Source organism: Lupinus angustifolius, chromosome LG06, assembly GCF_001865875.1.
Source record: "Lupinus angustifolius cultivar Tanjil chromosome LG06, LupAngTanjil_v1.0, whole genome shotgun sequence".
NCBI classification, from domain to species: domain Eukaryota; kingdom Viridiplantae; phylum Streptophyta; class Magnoliopsida; order Fabales; family Fabaceae; genus Lupinus; species Lupinus angustifolius.
In genome coordinates, this window is record NC_032014.1 from 21,019,967 (window position 1) to 21,031,129 (window position 11,163).

Consider the following 11,163-nt stretch of genomic DNA (forward strand, 5'->3'; position numbering starts at 1 on the left):
TTGTGGAAATTGATTAAGATTACACAAATGAGTATGAGATTATTTATACAAATTGTGTTTGACCAAAAGGAAGACACAATTTGGCCAAGTAATAACATAAATGTGATGATAAATAAGTATCAATTATAAAGTTTTTTCAAGTGAATAATAGTCGGTCCAAATAAAGGTCATTATTTGACAGAACTAGTTGTTAATATTTGATCATTACGTTAAGAATACCACTTACAAATTAATTTCTTTGTCCAAAGACTAAAAATTGATGATGTGTTAGGTATCTTATAATATGTCTATTATGTGAACATGTCTTGTTTTATATATATTATCTTACTTGTTTATTTAAATGGTTGCAACACTTATGATTTGTTGCATTGGTTGGTGGTTGATTGCATTATTGAGGGATTGTTATTGTTGAAGCATTGTTTCTGTTTGGAAAGTGTGTCCTACCATGTTTAGTTATGTATAAAATGGTAATTTTTTTTTTGAAAAAATTCAAAAGGATCATCACTGGAATTCGAAATGTAGTCCTTCTGATGAGAATGATGCAATGCTACCAATAGGCTATAATAATGAATATATTAGAGGTTGCAAAGTTATCCAAAATTCATCCAAATCAAATTCATCCATATCCATGCACTAGAGTTAATGAATTTAAATGGATATAATCCAACGAATAGTATTAATAATGAACGGATTTAAATCCATTCATTATATCCAATGGATATCCATGGATATCCAATCCATCCAAAATTCAAAATTGATTTTTTTGCTTTGGAATTTCATTTAATATTTAAGAAAACTAAATTCAACCATGATTCTCAGTCCCACTTTTAATATTTTATTAAATTGATGTCAATTATATTACATGTGTATGTAGTTAATATTAAAATTTTATTCTTAAGTGCATAAAATATATATAAGTATGAGAAAAAAATGTATGCACTAAGAATGCATAAGTTTTGTACACTATTACTAAAATATCATCCACCATTTATATTTAACTATAATTGACTCTTCAAAAAAAGTAATTCAAATGAATGGTGGATGATGTAGCGATTATGTATAAATATTTGCACTTGCATGCATGTAGAATATTGAAAAAAAAATATTTTTTTATAAAAGTTTTAAAAATCAAATTTTTTAAAAATTGATTTTTAAAAGTGTTTTATAAATGATTTTATAAGCGTTTTTCTAAATGGTGGTTTTAAAAAATATTCAATTGAGATAATAACCTTTGAAATAGTGATTTTCCTTAATAATATTTTTAGTTCCAATAATAAAAATCAAATGGATTGGATATTTATCCATCCAAATCCATGAAAACAGAGTCATGTATGAATTTGATTGATTGGGATCCATTGGATATGGATGGATTGGATAACTTAAAATATAGTGTAAATGAATTTATATGGATTGATGGATGACTTTCCATCTATTCATTAACATCCAAATCCAAATTCATCTATTTGCCACCCCTAGAATATATTTATTTATATGTGGATATAAATAATATATGTTTTGGATTATGGTTATGTTGAATCAAACGCAACTAAATGATTTTTATTTTAGAAAATAAAATTGTTTGACATCTTAAGCGAACCTATTAAACAAAAAGTCGTCAAAGTGACATATTTTTTGTGAATTATTCATAATAAATATCAAATGCTAGTGCGTATATGTATCCATACGAGTATTAATCGGCCCAAATGAATATTATTATTTGGCCGAATTATATACACACGTGTGACGATAAACATGTGATTATTATAAAGTTCCATATGTGAATGATAAATTAGTCCAAAGAAAGATTTATTATTTGACATGCATTATGATCAATGTTTGACCATTACAAACAAGAGTATCATTAGTGATTGATATAAAATATCAAGTCAATTGTATGTTTACATTTATGCAAATAGTGATTGGCCCAAAGGAATATTACTATTTGGCACAAATTACATACATATTTGTAGTAATAAATATGTGATAATCATATGGTTTTCCATGTGAATAGTAAGTCGGTCCAAAGAAAGGCTTATCGTTTGACAAGACTGATTATCAATGTTTGATTACAACATTGAGCGTACCACTTTCAAGTTAATATTTTTATCCAAAAACTGAATATTAATGTTGTGCTAGGTAACACATGATATGATCCATTATCATTTGAATTTAAATATTAAAGTTGAATGTGAGTTTAATTGTAAGAATGATTGTAATATGTTTTGTTCTTATTCTAGTTTTGTAAATATTTCTGCTCAAATTAAGAACATTTCATTGTTGAATGGGACAAACTTTAAGGTCTATAAGAAAGCCGTAGAAATTATTCTTGGCTGTATCGATTTAGATCTAACACTTCAGGTGGAGAAATCCATTTCTACTATGGAAATCATTGATAAGGTTTAAATTGAGAAATTGGAACATTCTAACCGAATGTGTCTAATGATCCTAAAAGGCTCTATTCTAGAAGCGTTTCGGGGCTCTATATATGAGGGTCAGAGTGCAAGGAAGTTTCTTGAAGAAATAGAACCATGCTTTGCCAAAAATGAAAAGGAGGAGATGAGTAGCTTTTTGGATAAACTCGTCTCCATGAAATATCAAGATTGTGAGAATGGGGTATATTATGGAGATGCCTAATCTCGCATCAAAATTCAAGTCACTTAAGTTAGAGCTTAGTGATGACTTGCTCGTGTACTTGGTTTTGATCTTGCTTCTTGCACACATTGGACAATTCAATGTGAGCTATAACACTCTGAAAGACAAATGGTCACTCAATGAGCTTATATTTCACTATGTGCAAGAGAAAGAGATACTACGGAGAGATAAGACTGAAAGTGCTCATTTTACTATGACCTCTCAAAATAAGAAAACAAAGAACAATAAGTATGTTGTGAAAGAACTATTTGTGTTTTCCCTCAGAGAATGTGGAATTGTTCTGCAATATACTATGTTAGGAAAACCTAGGATGAAGGATGTTGTTGAGCGATTAAAACTGAACTCCTAAGGATATGGTGAGAAGTATGATTATTCATTCTTCCTTGCCACAATCTCTTTGGGGGAGAGCTTTGAAAACCACAATTTATATCCTTAATAAGGTGTCAAGTAAATTAGTTAACAAAACCTCATATGAGCTTTGGAATAATAAAAGACCAAGCATAAATCACTTGCACATTTGGGATTTTCCAGCTGAGGCCTGACCTTATAGACCACATGAAAGAAAACTGGACTCAAGAAAAGTTAGCTGTTATTTTGTTGGCTATGTTGAACGCTCTCATGGCTATAAATTTTTATGATCTCACTTCAAGACTTTTTTTTAGACGAGAAATGCAAGATTTCTTGAGGAAGTTGATTTTGGTAAGGAAGAGAGCATAAGTAATGTTGTCTTTGAGAAAGAACCTGTCACTAATGGTGAACAAGACAACAATGAGGTTCTCCCTCAAGTACCTATAGAACAAATTCAAAAACCTCAAGAAGTAGAAGTGCCATTAAGGAGATCCATTAGAGAGAGGAGAAGTGCAATTCCTAATGATTATATTTTATTTCTTCAAGAATATGAGGATCACATCGGGTTAACAAAACATAACCCATTGAACTTCGACAAGCCATGAAAATTTTAAACTCTCAAAAGTGGATCGATGCCATGAATGATGAAATGAAGTCTATGCATGATAATGATGTTTGGGATCTTGTCAAATTACCTGAAGGTGCGAAATCTATTGGTTGCAAATGGATATTTAAAACTAAGAGGGGTTCAAAGGGTAATATTGACAAATATAAAGCTCGTCTAGTTGCTAAAGGCTTCACTCAGAAAGAATGCATTCATTATAAAGAAATTTTATCTCCAGTATCTTCGTAGGATTCTTGTAGAATGATATTGGCACTAGTAGCTCATTTTGATTTAGAGTTACATCAGATGGATGTTAAGACTGCGTTTCTAAATGGTGACGTTAAAGAAACGATCTATATGGTGCAACCAGAAAACTTTGTGTTACTTGGCTCAAAGTCAATGGTATGCAAATTAGAGAAATCCATCTATGACCTTAAACAAGCTTCTCGTCAATGGAATTACAAGTTTCATCAAGTTATTACCTCATATGGTTTTGAAGCAAATAAAGTTGATGATTTTGTGTATCACAGATTCGGTGGGAGTAAATTTATATTCCTAGTATTATATGTTAATGATATACTACTGCATTTGACTAATAGATTTCTAATGAAGAATTTTGAAATAAAAGATCTTGGGGAAGCTTATTTTGTATTAGGTATTCAGATACTAAGAGATTGCTCTCAAGGTATCCTAATGTTGTCACAAGAAAGCTATATAGATAAAGTACTAGATAGATTTGGATTGAAAGACAGTAAACCATGGGATAACCCAATAGCTAAGGGAGACAAGTTTAGTCTCGAAAAGTGCCCCAAAAATGACCTTGAAAGATACGAGATGCAAAAGATTTCTTATACATCTGTAGTAGAAAGTCTAATGTATGCTCAAGTTTGTACACGTCCTAACATAGCGTTTGTTGTGAGAGTTTTGAAAAGGTATTTGAGCAATCCTATAATGCATCACTAGAAGACAATCAAATGTGTTATGCGTTATTTAAAAAGAATAAAGGATTACATGTTCACTTATCAGATGTCTGAGAATTTAGAGATCATTGGGTACTCTGACTCCAAATTTTGGGTGTCTAGACTACAAACATTCCACCTCTGGATATATGTTTATCTTGGCTGAAGGTGTTATCTCTTGGAAGTATGCTAAACAGACGCTCATAGCTCATTCAATCATGGTTGTGGAGTTCATGGTTTGTTTTGAAACATCAGACCATGACATACGGTTGTGGAATTTTGTCATTGGCTTAAATGTGCTCGATGGTATTGAAAGATCACTAAGAATTTATTGTGACAACAAGTCTGCAGTTTTTTACCCCAACAATAATACGAGTCCTATAAAATCAAAATATATGGACACATTTTATGCTAGTTGGTCCACTTACTAAGGGTTTGGTATCTTGAGTCTTTCATGAGCATATTGCTCATATGAGTATTGCTCCTTAGGATACCTTAGTTCAGTGGGAGTCTATATGTTTTATGATTTACTTTGGACGTCATATATAGTTTTATGCATAATAAAGTTGATGGTTTATTGTTCTATTTTGAACTTGTGTATTGTAACTATTGTGTTGCAATTAAGGACTTTGGTTTAATCTTACTAAAAAATAAAGAAGGATCAGTTAGAAATAGACATATTTAAGATTACATTGCATGAAATTTCCATGTCACTCATCCATATTTGATTTATGTCATTTAGTATATTGGTATGGTGATCATCGTGATCAAGTCACGTTTGAATGTGATGAAGATCGTGGTGGTTCTATAGTTGATATATGAGATGGACTAGATTATATTAAGGAGAAATCTAAATATAAATAACATATAGATGTGTATCTAAAGAATATGTGATATAATTGAATAAGGAGAAATATCAAACTCAAATGAGAGATTGTTAGAAATTCATAATTTCTAATTAAGGTGGACATCATACATTTAATACAATTATTATATTGCCTATTTATTTTGGGTTAAAAAATAAGTGATCTAATTTTTGATAACCCATAGAACATTACAAGAAAAGATATTGTTAGCCACGGTCGAAACCGTGGCCAATCTACTTAAATAACATGGAAAAATATATTAGTCGCTATTTAGGCGACAATAGCTACAAGTGGCGTTGCAAAATATTAGCCACGGGTAGCTTAACCATGATTTATTTTACTCTACCACACTTGCACCCGCAACTAATTTATATACATAATTGTTTAGCCACGGTTAAGTCGTGGCTAACTTGTTACACATAATTCATTTGCAACAGTCTAACTGTGGCTATTTATTATACATAATTGATTTACCACAGTTTAACCGTGGCTAATTATTTCAATTTTTCATACATATTCCTCTCCTAATTCCAATGCACTGTTTGTTGATACAGCTTTATATTCCACAATATAATGCTTAATTTCTATAAATTAAATATTTGCTAGCTAATAATAATAATAATAAAAGTATTATATCATTAACAAAAGCAAATTTTATACATTTATCAAATGTTTAACATTCATAAATAAATCAAATTACAAAATATTGAATTAATGAAGTTGTTACATTCAATTACTAACTTGTTATATTCCCTATACAAGTCCACTTTTGAATTTTATAGAAAAACATAGGACCTCAAGATTACAAGTTAATAATGTTACTCTTGTATCAAGATTAACTCTCTATTATAGTTACTATAAAATTTCTAATTAGAAAAAAACAAAATAGGAGGAGGTTAACAATTTTGTGTTAGTAATATCATACATGTGGTCTCTGACCACCATTATTTCCGGTTGCTACCCAAGCTCGAATTCCATAAGTAGAACCTTCAGCTACATGAATGTTCAATTTGAATAATTAAGGAAAGAAAGAAAAAGCAGATCAAGAAAACAAGCAAAAGAAGACAAGAGGTTGAATAGCTATAATATCAAAGGTTCTTAAGGCTTCACAGAGTTATCTAATGTTTCACACTAAACTATTGATAACATTTGTTAGAGGAAGAAAGGTGTGTTAAGAGATAGAGTTCAAAACTTGCTTAATTCCAAAGACCAAGTAGTATTATGGGGTTATAGAAGCAAAATGAGGATTGTTGAGTTACTTCTAGAATCTTCCTCATTAAAAAATCACTTCTAGATATTTTTTACACATTTCTTAACTTAATACACTTCTAGATTTTGAAATTGTATTTTGAGAAACAAGAGTATACTCTATAGATTTTAAATTACAAAATAAATATAACAGGATCATATTGTATTAGCTTATCCTATCAACTTTAACATAGCATAACCAAACAAACCCTATATAAAAAATTGATGAAAAACATAAGAAAATGAAATCATAAGATAAACTTACTTTTGCAAATGAGATGAGCAGCCAACCAATAATATTTGGAATGAATGCAATCATCCAAGACTACAATTTGAGAGAAGAAAATGAAAGTGGTTGTTGAACAAGAAAAAATGAAACTTTACTTAGCAATGGAAAATTGAATTAAAGGAAAATAAAATACAGATACCCCTTTTTTGCCTATATACTCAACAATCTGACCACTAGCATTTGCTCCAACCATGGCACCAACATTGGATGAAGGAAGCTAGATTATATTTTTAATCCTCTCAATTATTGTATTGCTACCTTTGACAGGCCCCGGTTCCTTGGTAATCTTTCCCCTTACATCTTTATTAGATCCACAGTCCTAGCAACCTACACAATTTGCAGTATATATAAAACCAAAATAATCACCCAACATAAATGAATTATGAGCACAAATAATGGATATTTTGTATCAAAATACACTCTTAAAGGCCATTTAGTTTTTAAATTGCTCTATAAATTTCATATTGTGATGATAACAAAACTGTTTGGTTGCTGAACAACATAAGATTATATTAATTGAAACTTATAAATGCTTACATCTTCAACTACATCACCAAAATGACCAAAACCAGTTCCAATGTCATAGTGATAAACTCCATAACCTGTAATCACAATGTATGATCCGAAGCCATTTTGTGATAACTGTTAAGAACATGCATAGTGATTTTAAAGTTTCTTCAAAAAAATAGTTAGCAAGCATTATTCAAGTGGGAACTGACTATAAGCAAGTTCAACTGTAAAATTAGAATCTTCTAGCCCATATACAAGAAAAACATTTGAATATTTCTCTTATGGTATATCACACTTTCTCAACAGCTTCATGCCAAGACATTCAGTGTAGAACCTGCATTCATAACAAATTTAACTAACCTTGATCATTCCAGTTCCATTGTCATGAAAAAGAATATCCTCAGCATCAGCCATCTTCTACAACCTTCACAATAGAAAGGGAAATTTCTTTCAAAAGCATATTAAAACCAAATAAAATAAGTCATGTTGAATGCCAGCTTTTTAGGAGACATATGTTACTACTAACAATGCATCTAGAGAACCCCAAAACTCCATTCCATTGCTTCCTAATTATGCAATCAATCAATAACCTTGTAGCATAATGTTATTTTTCATTCAAACAAGTAAAGAAATCAGTAATCGTGGAATTTTGCGTAATTGCAATGTTAAACATCATTCTCAAGGGATCAAAAATTTGTTTTATTTTTTTATATTACATGTATTAGGCTACAGCATTCCAACATGATAATAAGGACGATGGACTATGGATGTGAACACACCAAGTTGGGTGCAGAACACACATCTATTTTTAAATTTATCGTCTAAGTAAAAGTAAGTATAATAGATATAAGAACAAACACTTGTTACAACATAGAAACAGTAATTTATAGCATGGATAGAGAGTAACACCTAACAAACACATTGTGTGGAGACCCATGTTTCGACTGGTTTGAATCTTTTCATAAAAGCAAGAATTTTAAACCTATGACAGTCTCTTTAAGATTTACCTAATTTGAAGTTTTTAAACATGAAACATATGTGCATATAAGCAAGGACAAATATTATTTTTTTTTTCTATCATTAACTGAACCTTGAGTCACAATTAAATAATAGAGGTTCACCCAAAAGCAATGGTGATTTGTTCGTGAAGTTTACAACAGGTTAGACCAGTTAAGATAGGCAACAAACCACTGCTTTTTACATCAGGTTTTGTAATATCCAAACTAAAATCAATTTATGAAAGTTAATTAAGTCATAAAATTAAGCACCTCATCAACTAATCTCAGGAAGGGGATAATAAGTAAAACAATCAACATTGTTAATACCTTGAAATGGACTATGAGATCAACACCTCTGGCCTTGCAAGCTGCATTTTCATAACACAATGGCATATTAACACTTAAAAATAAGTGATGTTACATAAATTATCACTATCTAATAAAGGCAAAAAAATTATTCAAAAAACAAAATATAAACATAAACAAACACTTTAAGGCAAGCATTTTTTTCATTGAATAATTTTACATAGGTATTTTTTTAGAAGCTAATAAAATATAGCTTCTGAATTCAAACTTATATTGCACCTTTTAATTTTTGTTATAGCAGTCAAATCAAATAAATATTAGAAGTGCTGGAATTTTATTTTTTTAATTATCAAAATAATCATTTTTTGACAAAAGAAAAACTTAAATGATCAATGACCAACCCCTAGTTGAAGCTAAAATTATCAATAGGAAAGCAACCATACATTTGAGTGAATAAAATGACAAAATAACAATTTAAAAAGATGATAGATGGAAATCTACAATACTATAAGATCTGAAAATTAAAAGAAAGTAATAAGTTCTGAAGATTATAGATTGGAAATTAAATAAAGCGATAAACAAAAAAATAGTAAGGGAATAGTGAAAGTAAGGAACTGTGAGAGGGTTTTGCCTGCATCGCTAAGCATTTCTTCTTAAGATGTTTCTTAACTAAAATTACAAATATATGCTTTGTGACTAGAATTGGTTAGAGATTTCACTGATTTGATACTACCACTATCTATGTGGCTTTTTGATTTCATACCAAAACAGTGCGTTGGAAGAGAGAATATGAGTTCAGACACCAAATTCACAAATATCAATGGATTAGTTATAAGGTGATTTGTTACTGCATTATAATATCTTCCAAATAAAATCAGAGAAATAAATTAAAGCTAAACCCTAAAAAGCAAATAATGAAAATGTGTTGTAATTAGAGTATCCATACAGATTAAGGGATTTGAAGTTTGAACCTAGATTTGAGTGATTGAAGTGTAAAGCTTTGTAAGAATTAGTTGGTTGAAGCTAGACTTAAGTTGTAGATTGTAGGAACTGATGAATGTATGAATTGTTGATTGTAGGAACTTGATGAATTTTTTTTGGAGGAAATAGAATTGATGAATTGAAGAGTGGTAGGAGCTGGTGAATTGAAGAAAAAGGGAAATATGAAGAAACAGAGGAAGATGAAAGAGGGATCCATAAGTGAATTTGGAAGAAACAAGAAGAAATAGTGTTTAGGGTTTCAACAGCTTTTCGTTTTTAGTGAATGGGAAAACGAATGGACAAATGAGAGAGGGAAAAAGAAAAGGAGGGGTTCCCCGGTTTTTTGTGGCTTCTTTTGCCACAGGCCGTCTAGTGTGGCACAAGAACCATGGCTAACAAGCTATTTTCGTGTAGTGGAACTTCTAAAATTGATAACATATATAGGTTTAATGAGTGGTACCGAAACGATTGACATATAGAGGATAATGAGAACCCTATAAGTTAATATATAAGGAATGATTATGGTCCTCAATATATACCAAATCACAAACAGTTTTCACCTCTCCTCATTAGAGAGAAAACGAAGGTCCCAAAAGGAATTCAGGATTCGGTTGAGGAAGGTCATCATACAAAATCTCTCTCTCAAAAGGTATATCAAAGGAATAGATCCAAAAACATAGATTCAGATAAGACTTTATAACACTAAATTCATAAGCTATTACATAATTCTGAGGGCATCAAATTTATCGATGAAATTATTAATACATTTATAAAAAGCTCACAGATTGAAATTAATAACACACTAATAAAAATGTCACAGGTTGAGTGTGGATGACAGGGAAATCTATATTTGATCTCAGACTTAGTGATGTTAAACTCAGAGTATTCATTATTCAGATAAGATACTAGATTAATGAGACACTAATCAGATCAATAGGTCACTGTTGAATTAGTTAACTCGATTCATATTAATTTTTTAATAAATTCATAATCTAATATTATTTAATTTTTTATTTCAAATATAACAACTTATGATTACATATATATCTTATTAAACAACAAGCGCATAAGATTTTACTAAATCAAAATATTACCAAATGACATATGTTTAATGCTTTTAATCATAAGAAAGGTACACATATTCTAATATAAACTAACAAATAATGTCTATACTTATAAAAATGATAAACATAATTGCAAATAAGTTTAAAGAATCTGGTTTTTTCTTCTCAAAATGATGTTTTGATGTTTTTAAAACTGATTAAATCGACCACGTCAATTTGGTTCAATCAGTCGAGTCATCGTTGTATGCTCAAACTGATCAAGTCGAATTAGTTCATGTCTATTTTAATGCATAACTAGCAGTGTACCCGTGCACTTGCACGGATCGCTTCTTTGTTTA

General features: G+C 30.3%; 1 long non-coding RNA gene across 1 annotated transcript; it reads right to left on the bottom strand.

The window, feature by feature from the left end:
- LOC109350967 lies at positions 6,314–7,871 on the bottom strand. The gene is made up of 3 exons (XR_002108163.1): positions 7,504–7,871; positions 6,943–7,293; positions 6,314–6,422 (listed from the first exon to the last, which is right to left on the bottom strand). It is a non-coding gene; the product is annotated as an uncharacterized LOC109350967 (long non-coding RNA).